Source organism: Rattus norvegicus, chromosome 4 (assembly GCF_021556685.1).
Source record: "Rattus norvegicus strain SHRSP/BbbUtx chromosome 4, alternate assembly SHRSP_T2T, whole genome shotgun sequence".
NCBI classification, from domain to species: domain Eukaryota; kingdom Metazoa; phylum Chordata; class Mammalia; order Rodentia; family Muridae; genus Rattus; species Rattus norvegicus.
In genome coordinates, this window is record NC_141537.1 from 114,604,681 (window position 1) to 114,614,141 (window position 9,461).

The following is a 9,461-nucleotide window of genomic DNA, read 5'->3' on the forward strand; positions in this document are numbered from 1 at the left end:
TTTGTCAGAGATGATCTCTCAAAGACATTACAATATGTATGTATGAAATAGTAAAAACTAGGAAGAAAATGATAGCAACAGAGCTGACAGAATGATTTATTGGTCATCCAAGATGGCTAACACGATTGAGCACATGGTCCTATTAAACTCTCAATATTATTACATAGAGCAGAGTTGGTTGTCCCATCACCCAGAGCACCCAGCTGGGGGAACTACAACTAAAGAGGGGGTGTTGTGCACAGACCACAGGATAGCACGAGTTCTGGTTTACATGACAGGAATGCTATCCTCGCAGTAAAAACATGTATGTGCTGAAAATGTAGATGCCTTTTTCCCCCTAAGTATCAGTCCTGTGCTTATTTGTCCACTTGAAAACTAGACAATCCTCCAGTGCAGCAAGGTATTAATTAATCCTCTTCCTCCTACCACCAGCTCTTTCTTGACATTCTTCCTCTTCACCTGGCCTGGACGGCCACCTTCCATAAGGAGAACCGTGGTAGAAGTCAATGTGCATCTCGGAGTCCAGACAATGAAGGATGGGATGTTCATCACCTGCTTGCGGACCCTGATGTAATGTTGGTGGATGAGCACACAAGCATGATTTGGCCAGATCAAGTTTAAAGACCTAGGTCTGCATCTGTTTCTCCAAGAATTCCTCAATCTTCATGCCCAGGATGTAATCCAGCTTCATCTTGCCCTCATCCAGCACCCCAGTGCAACAAGTCGCCTCGGTAGAGCGTTGCCTTCAAACGGACACTGAGGATCCTTCTCGTCCAGTGTCAACAGTTCCCGGGCAGCCTTACAGATCTTCGCCAGGGTAAATTTGACCTTCCACACCTCACGTTTGTTCCATAGTCCATACTCTCCAATCTACTTTAGCTCCTGGTCGAGACACGATTTCGCGAAGCATCGCCGTGAGCTCACATAGATTGTTGAGACAAACCCAGCTTCTGGCTCTCTGCATGGTGACTTTGCTAGGCCCTCTGCGCCTACGAACTCAGGCCCATGAAAAGAGCGTGTATGTGCCTTTAATATAGCTTTTTTCTTACAACAGCAGAAAATGAAAAACAGTTCAGAAGAATCTATCCAAGTATCAAAGCATTTTACGATAAACTACTTTCTTAAGCAACTGAGATATTTGTAATTCTTTATGTTCCCATCCCTATACATGTATGAAAGAGATAAGGGAGAATGTGAGGCCCAGCCTAAATCATTTCATAAGTATAATTTGATATCAAGGGCATCTCAATCACATTGCACTGCAAAATGCCTGTGTGAGCAGGAACCTGGTTAAAGATGAAAACGCATTCTTTTAAACATGAAAAGGCTTATTTTTTTTTATTAACTTGAGTATTTCTTATATACATTTCGAGTGTTATTCCCTTTCCCGGTTTCCGGGCAAACATCCCCCTCCCCCCTCCCCTTCCTTATGGGTGTTCCCCTCCCAACCCTCCCCCCATTGCCGCCCTCCCCCCATAGACTAGTTCACTGGGGGTTCAGTCTTAGCAGGACCCAGGGCTTCCCCTTCCACTGGTGCTCTTACTAGGATATTCATTGCTATCTATGAGGTCAGAGTCCAGGGTCAGTCCATGTATAGTCTTTAGGTAGTGGCTTAGTCCCTGGAAGCTCTGGTTGCTTGGCATTGTTGTACATATGGGGTCTCGAGCCCCTTCAAGCTCTTCCAGTTCTTTCTCTGATTCCTTCAATAGGGGACCTATTCTCAGTTCAGTGGTTTGCTGCTGGCATTCGCCTCTGTATTTGCGGCATTCTGGCTGTGTCTCTCAGGAGCGATCTACATCCGGCTCCTGTCGGTCTGCACTTCTTTGCTTCATCCATCTTGTCTAATTGGGTGGCTGTATATGTATGGGCCACATGTGGGGCAGGCTCTAAATGGGTGTTCCTTCAGTCTCTGTTTTAATCTTTGCCTCTCCCTTCCCTGCCAAGGGTATTCTTTTTCCTCATTTAAAGAAGGAGTGAAGCATTCACATTTTGATCATCCGTCTTGAGTTTCGTTTGTTCTAGGGATCTAGGGTAATTCAAGCATTTGGGCTAATAGCCACTTATCAATGAGTGCATACCATGTATGTCTTTCTGTGATTGGGTTAGCTCACTCAGGATGATATTTTCCAGTTCCAACCATTTGCCTACGAATTTCATAAACTAGTTGTTTTTGATAGCTGAGTAATAATCCATTGTGTAGATGTACCACATTTTCTGTATCCATTCCTCTGTTGAAGGGCATCTGGGTTCTTTCCATTTTCTGGCTATTATAAATAAGGCTGCGATGAACATAGTGGAGCACGTGTCTCTTTTATATGTTGAGGCATCTTTTGGGTATATGCCCAAGAGAGGTATAGCTGGATCCTCAGGCAGTTCAATGTCCAATTTTCTGAGGAACCTCCAGACTGATTTCCAGAATGGTTTTACCAGTCTGCAACCCCACCAACAATGGAGGAGTGTTCCTCTTTCTCCACATCCTCGCCAGCATCTGCTGTCACCTGAGTTTTTGATCTTAGCCAATCGCACTGGTGTGAGGTGAAATCTCAGGGTTGTTTTGATTTGCATTTCCCTTATGACTAAAGATGTTGAACATTTCTTTAGGTGTTTCTCAGCCATTCGGCATTCCTCAGCTGTGAATTCTTTGTTTAGCTCTGAACCCCATTTTTTAATAGGGTTATTTGTTTCCCTGCGGTCTAACTTCTTGAGTTCTTTGTATATTTTGGATATAAGGCCTCTATCTGTTGTAGGATTGGTAAAGATCTTTTCCCAATCTGTTGGTTGCCGTTTTGTCCTAACCACAGTGTCCTTTGCCTTACAGAAGCTTTGCAGTTTTATGAGATCCCATTTGTCGATTCTTGATCTTAGAGCGTAAGCCATTGGTGTTTTGTTCAGGAAATTTTTTCCAGTGCCCATGTGTTCCAGATGCTTCCCTAGTTTTTCTTCTATTAGTTTGAGTGTGTCTGGTTTGATGTGGAGGTCCTTGATCCACTTGGACTTAAGCTTTGTACAGGGTGATAAGCATGGATCGATCTGCATTCTTCTACATGTTGTCCTCCAGTTGAACCAGCACCATTTGCTGAAAATGCTATCTTTTTTCCATTGGATGGTTTTGGCTCCTTTGTCAAAAATCAATTGCCCATAGGTGTGTGGGTTCATTTCTGGGTCTTCAATTCTATTCCATTGGTCTATCTGTCTGTCTCTGTACCAATACCATGCAGTTTTTATCACTATTGCTCTGTAATACTGCTTGAGTTCAGGGATAGTGATTCCCCCTGAAGTCGAAAAGGCTTATTTTAAGCATTGTATCTGTCACTGTGCTTATGTGAGTGTGAATATGTGTGTGCCAGGGTGTCTGACTGGGGATCGGAGACCATCTTTTGGGAGTTGTTTCTGTCTTTCTGCTGTGGCACCTTGAATTTAAGTCCTCAGGAATGCACCAGCTCTAAACAGAAGTTTTATTTTGTCAATGACAGGTTCATACAAATCAGTCTCAAGGTTGATGGGCTGAACTGAATAGAAGAAGCCCATGTATGAATTACATAGAGCTGGACTAACGAAGAAAAACTATTTCTGCTATGGCCTAAATTATTGAAGACAGGGTACCATTGACCCAAAGGCTTGACTTTCAGTGTGAGAACAGGAAGCTGTCATGGTGGTTTAGCATTGCTAAAGCTGCTGGCATGAGACAGCAGGATAGCTTTCCTCCTACTTAGCCTGACTGCAGATTTACTGCTCAGTCAATGTATCTAAAATACACGGATATAAACTGTATCTAGAACCTGACGTGCAAAGATATTTGGAAAATACATTTTGTTATTTTGTTTGGAGATTGTATATATATTATATAACCAATGCAATAGAATATATTATACATAATAACAATGAACACTGTTATTATATATAATATGTGCTATTATATATGCTTATAATATTCAGTGAGAAAAGCAATTATTTCTGAGCTCTGGTAACAGCACAAGAAGAATGGCATGGGAACCAGAGTCTTGCATAAAAGCCTACAGAATAATACGGGAGACTTCATTCTCCCAAGAATTCCTTTTGAGAACTGACTCGATGTCACTAAAGGAGCATCTGAGACCAAGGCCAGGTTCTCAGCACTGTACTTTTTCATTTCATTTTCATTCTTTCTTCCCTTTTGAGTAGCACGGAGGAGGAAGGACTCTTTGAAAGAGATGGAGTACATCAGTCCTGGCACTCCTGCAATAACATTTATTTCAACTGGTCCTTCCAGATCTGATTGTGCTGTGTTCTCAGCACACTTGGAGAATGATCATTCCATATGACTAATCCATACTGCAAATCCTCCTTAATGTACCAAATGAGCTTTTCTGTGACACAGTAACTTTTATAGCTTGCCAGAATTTTAAAAACGCTGGAAAAGGTGTTGCTGGCTTTCAACATGTGCTAATTGGGTATGCCTACCCAGATGGCATAGGAGTGAGAAAAGGGGAGGGGGGAGACTCCAGTCACTAAACTGTTCTAATCAAGGCAAAGAATAAGGATAAACCGCACCCAAACAAGTCATTTAATCTTCTTGTTTATGTTGTTATGATGTGAGGATATAAGTTTGTTTATCATATTTCCAGGATTTTGTGTATACAGTTGCTATTTAGGAAATACAGACAACAAAGAACAGGATAACAAGAGCAACTGAGCTCCTGAGAGAATCTGAGCTCAGCTTCCACAGTCTTTAACTTAAAGTGAACCATCCACGTTTTACAATTCTATAAAGCTATCTGGTAAAGCTGCTTAGGCACTTGTGTCTGTTTGACAAAGTTGCTATGGGATTAACTGTCTCAGCCAAATATTTATGCTATGGTGTGGTGTGTATGCATGCACATGTGCATGTGCGAATGTGTATGTTTGGGTATGTGTGCACATGTATGTATGAGTCTGTCTATGTGCACATGCATGTGTATGTATGCGCGCATGTGTATATAGATGGATATTTCTGTATATGTGCAGGTGCCCTCAAAAATCAGGAGAGGGAGAATGATCACAGACCTAAAGTCCCAGACTTTGAGCTACCCAAAGTGAGTGCTGGGAAACAAACCCAGGTTCTATGTAAAAGCAACAGCTATTAATCCCAGAGCCATTTCTCTGGTCCCCCTATCAAATTTTAAACTTTAAACTCCTTTGTATTCTTCTTAGACTAGTATATTAACAGATTGAAATTGGCTGAAATTGAGATATCCATTTTCTGATTTCAGTCTCTAGCTATCCCATCTGGAGAGAGTTTGTCATGTTCTATCATGAGTGTTTTAGTGACTCAACCTCATTCTTTGTGTGAATAAATCACATATTTACCTAATTTGTGCCTGATCATGTTTTCAATGATAATTATTGCCAATATAAAAAATGATATCATACTCTATTGGAAATCATTCTTAATATATGAGCTCATGCTTGATTCTGCCATGAGACCTAGCTATATAATCAGAACTGACAACTAGAAGAGATGGCATTCTTGTATATGAGCCAGTGATGCAACAAGCAGGTTTCTTTACTGAAACCAAAGGATTCTATGATAAAAGTGTATACTTGGAATTCACATGAGATTGCTGTTTTCATGTGAAATCAGAAAAGCCATCAGAACTACAGCTCCATTTCCCTGGTTGTCAGAGAGTCAACTGTTTTTGAGATGACTCACCAATTTCTTTGTGAAAAAGTATGCAATGGCAGGAATCTGTGGAGCACTTTAACAGACTCCTCAATTCTCAGTCAAGAACTGGCAAATGTCCTATCCCTGCATGATAGCCACTTTTCTCACCATGTGACCAAATACCAGTCAAGGCCAAAACAACTTAGAGGGATTTAAACTGCTTCCTGGATGTTGATACACAGTTGTTGGTTACAGGGAGGCATGGTGATAGCAGCTGCTAGAGGCTGTGGCTGGGGGAGCATGAGGCTGCTTGTTCACTTTGCTCTGGTCCAGAAGAATAGAAAGATGAATGCGGGCATTCATCAAGCTTTCTCCTCTTACTCCTGACACACTCTAGGTCCAACCTTTTGCTGGTGCTGCCCAGACTCAGGATGGCAACTCCAATTAGTTAATCATCTTGAAAAATACTGTCATATTTACATTCAAGATATATCTCCTGATAAACGCCTTCAGCAAAGTGGCTGGGTATAAAATTATCTCAAAAAAAATCAGTAGCCTTCCTCTAAACAAAAGAGAAACAAGCCGAGAAAGAAATTAGGGAAACAACATCCTTCATAATAGTCCCAAATAATATAAAATACCTCGGTGTGACTTAAACCAAGCAAATAAAAGATCTGTATGATAAGAACTTCAAGCCTCTGAAGAAAGAAATTGAAGAAGACCTCAGAAGATGGAAAGATCTCCCATGCTCATGGATTGGCAGGATTAACATAGGAAAAATGGCCATTTTATCAAAAGCGATCTACAGATTCAATGCAATCCCCATCAAAATACCAACCCAATTCTTCAGAGAGTTAGACAGAACAATTTGCAAATTCATCTGGAATAACAAAAAAAACCCTTAAACTATCCTCAACAATAAAAGGACTTCAGGGGAATCACTATCCCTGAACTCAAGCAGTATTACAGAGCAATAGTGATAAAAACTGCATGGTATTGGTACAGAGACAGACAGATAGACCAATGGAGTAGAATTGAAGACCCAGAAATGAACCCACACACCTATGGGCAATTGATTTTTGACAAAGGAGCCAAAACCATCCAATGGAAAAAAGATAGCATTTTCAGCAAATGGTGCTGGTTCAACTGGAGGTCAACATGTAGAAGAATGCAGATCGATCCATGCTTATCACCCTGTACAAAGCTTAAGTCCAAGTGGATCAAGGACCTCCACATCAAACCAGATACACTCAAACTAGTAGAAGAAAAAGTGGGGAAGCAACTCGAACACATGGGGACTGGAGAAAATTTCCTGAACAAAACACCAATGGCTTATGCTCTAAGATCAAGAATCGACAAATGGGATCTCATAAAACTGCAAAGTTTCTGTAAGGCAAAGGACACTGTTGTTAGGACAAAACAGCAACCAACAAATTGGGAAAAGATCTTTACCAATCCTAAAACAGATAGAGGGCTTATATCCAAAATATACAAAGAACTCAAGAAATTAGACCACAGGGAGACAAAAAACCCTATTAAAAATGGGGTTCAGAGCTAAACAAAGAATTCACAGCTGAGGAATGCCGAATGGCTGAGAAACACCTAAAGAAATGTTCAACATCTTTAGTCATAAGGGAAATGCAAATCAAAACAACCCTGAGATTTCACCTCACACCAGTGAGAATGGCTAAGATCAAAAACTCAGGTGACAGCAGATGCTGGCGAGGATGTGGAGAAAGAGGAACACTCCTCCATTGTTGGTGGGATTGCAGACTGGTAAAACCATTCTGGAAATCAGTCTGGAGGTTCCTCAGAAAATTGGACATTGAACTACCTGAGAACCCAGCTCTACCTCTCTTGGGCATATTTCCAAAAGATGCCCCAACATATAACAAAGACACATGCTCCACTATGTTCATAGCAGCCTTATTTATAATAGCCAGAAGCTGGAAAGAACCCAGATGCCCTTCAACAGAGGAATGGATACAGAAAATGTGGTACATCTACACAATAGAATATTATTCAGCTATCAAAAACAATGACTTTATGAAATTCATAGGTAAATGGATGGAACTGGAAAATATCATCCTGAGTGAGGTAACCCAATCACAGAAAAACATGCATGGTATGCACTCATTGATAAGTGGATATTAGCCCAAATGCTTGAATTACCCTAGATTCACAGAATACATGAAATCAAGAAGGTTGACCAAAATGTGAATGCTTCACTCCTTCTTTAAAAGGGAAACAAGAATACAGGGAATAGGGAAGCAAAGTTTAGAACAGAGGCAGAAGGAACACCCATTCAGAGCCTGCCCCATATGTGGCCCATACATATGCAGCCACCAAACTAGGTAACATGGATGAAGCAAAGAAGTGCAGGCCGACAGGAACCAGATGTAGATCTCTCCTGAGAGACACACCCAGAATACAGCAAATACATAGACGAATGCCAGCAGCAAACCACTGAACTGAGAATAGGACCCCCGTTGAAGGAATCAGAGAAAGGACTGGAAGCCCTTGAAGGGGCTTGAGACAGCATATGAACAACAATGCCAACCAACCAGAGCTTCCAGGGACTAAGTCACTACCCAAAGACTATACATGGACTGACCCTGGGCTCCAACGTCATAGGTAGTAATGAATAGCCTAGTAAGAGCACCAGTGGAAGAGGAAGCCCTTGGTCCTGCCAAGACTGAACCCCCAGTGAACGTGATTGTTGAGGGGAGGGTGGCAATGGTGGAAGATGAGGAGGGGAAGCCCATATAGAAGGGGAGAGAGAGGGGCTAGGGGGATGTTGGCCTGGATACCGGGAAGGGGAATAACAATTGAGATGTAAATACGAAATACTCAAGTTAATAAAGATAAAAAAAGAAAAAGAAAACGGAACAGTATGAAACAAGCAAAAAAAAAAAGAAATTGCAAATAGATAACTTATGAACTTATAAGCTTTTTAAAAAATTGGCTTGTAAGTGTTGGTATTGATTACAGAAGGGTGATTGCAAGCTAACACTGTTGTGTGATATACTGCAAAGTAATTAGAATAGGGGGTTTTGAATATTCTCATCACAAAGAAATGATAAATGTTTGAGATGATAGGCAGCTTAATTACCCAGATTTGAGCAATATGCACTGTATGTAACATAGCATCATAATGTATCCCACAAACCTATATAAGTATTATGTATCAATATCTATTTTAAATAGATTGGTCAAAATTTGGTTGTTATTGGATTGTTATTATTATTATTATTATTATTATTATTATTATTATTAAAGACTAACTTTCTGTGGTTTGAAAAAAAGATGTATCTCAACTGTCTCGGTGATAGCTTTGGAATTATTAAAGCAATCATATTAATTGTCAAAATACAATACCACAAATCCAAGTTTATTCTCAAACGCAGACACATACACACACACTCACTCAAGTTCACTCACATACACACATATGACATGCACACAGCACATGTGAATACGTACACCATTGCTTAAAGCCTTTGTTGATTTCATAATGCAAAAGGCAATGTAGTTCATTTCTAAGATTTTTCCAAAATCCCATCAGTTCTAACATCGTTCAAATCTGTCTTCTGAAACTCAAGACGATATAGATATAAATATAGATATAGATATAGACATATGTATATGGATATGTATATGGATATAGATATAGATATATGGATATGGATATAGATATGGATATAGATATAGATATATGGATATGGATATAGATTGGTAAATATATATGGTAAAAATTTCAACACCTAAATCCTAGTAGCTGTTGCTGCACATGCACAGCTGCTCTCACATATAAACACACAATGATGAATCAAACATAAAA

The 9,461-nt window shown here is 40.3% G+C and overlaps 1 pseudogene; it reads right to left on the reverse strand.

The window, feature by feature from the left end:
• Positions 1 to 375: 375 nt before the first annotated feature.
• Positions 376 to 964, reverse strand: Rps9-ps10 (ribosomal protein S9, pseudogene 10; annotated as a pseudogene).
• Between the last annotated feature and the right edge of the window lie 8,497 nt (positions 965 to 9,461).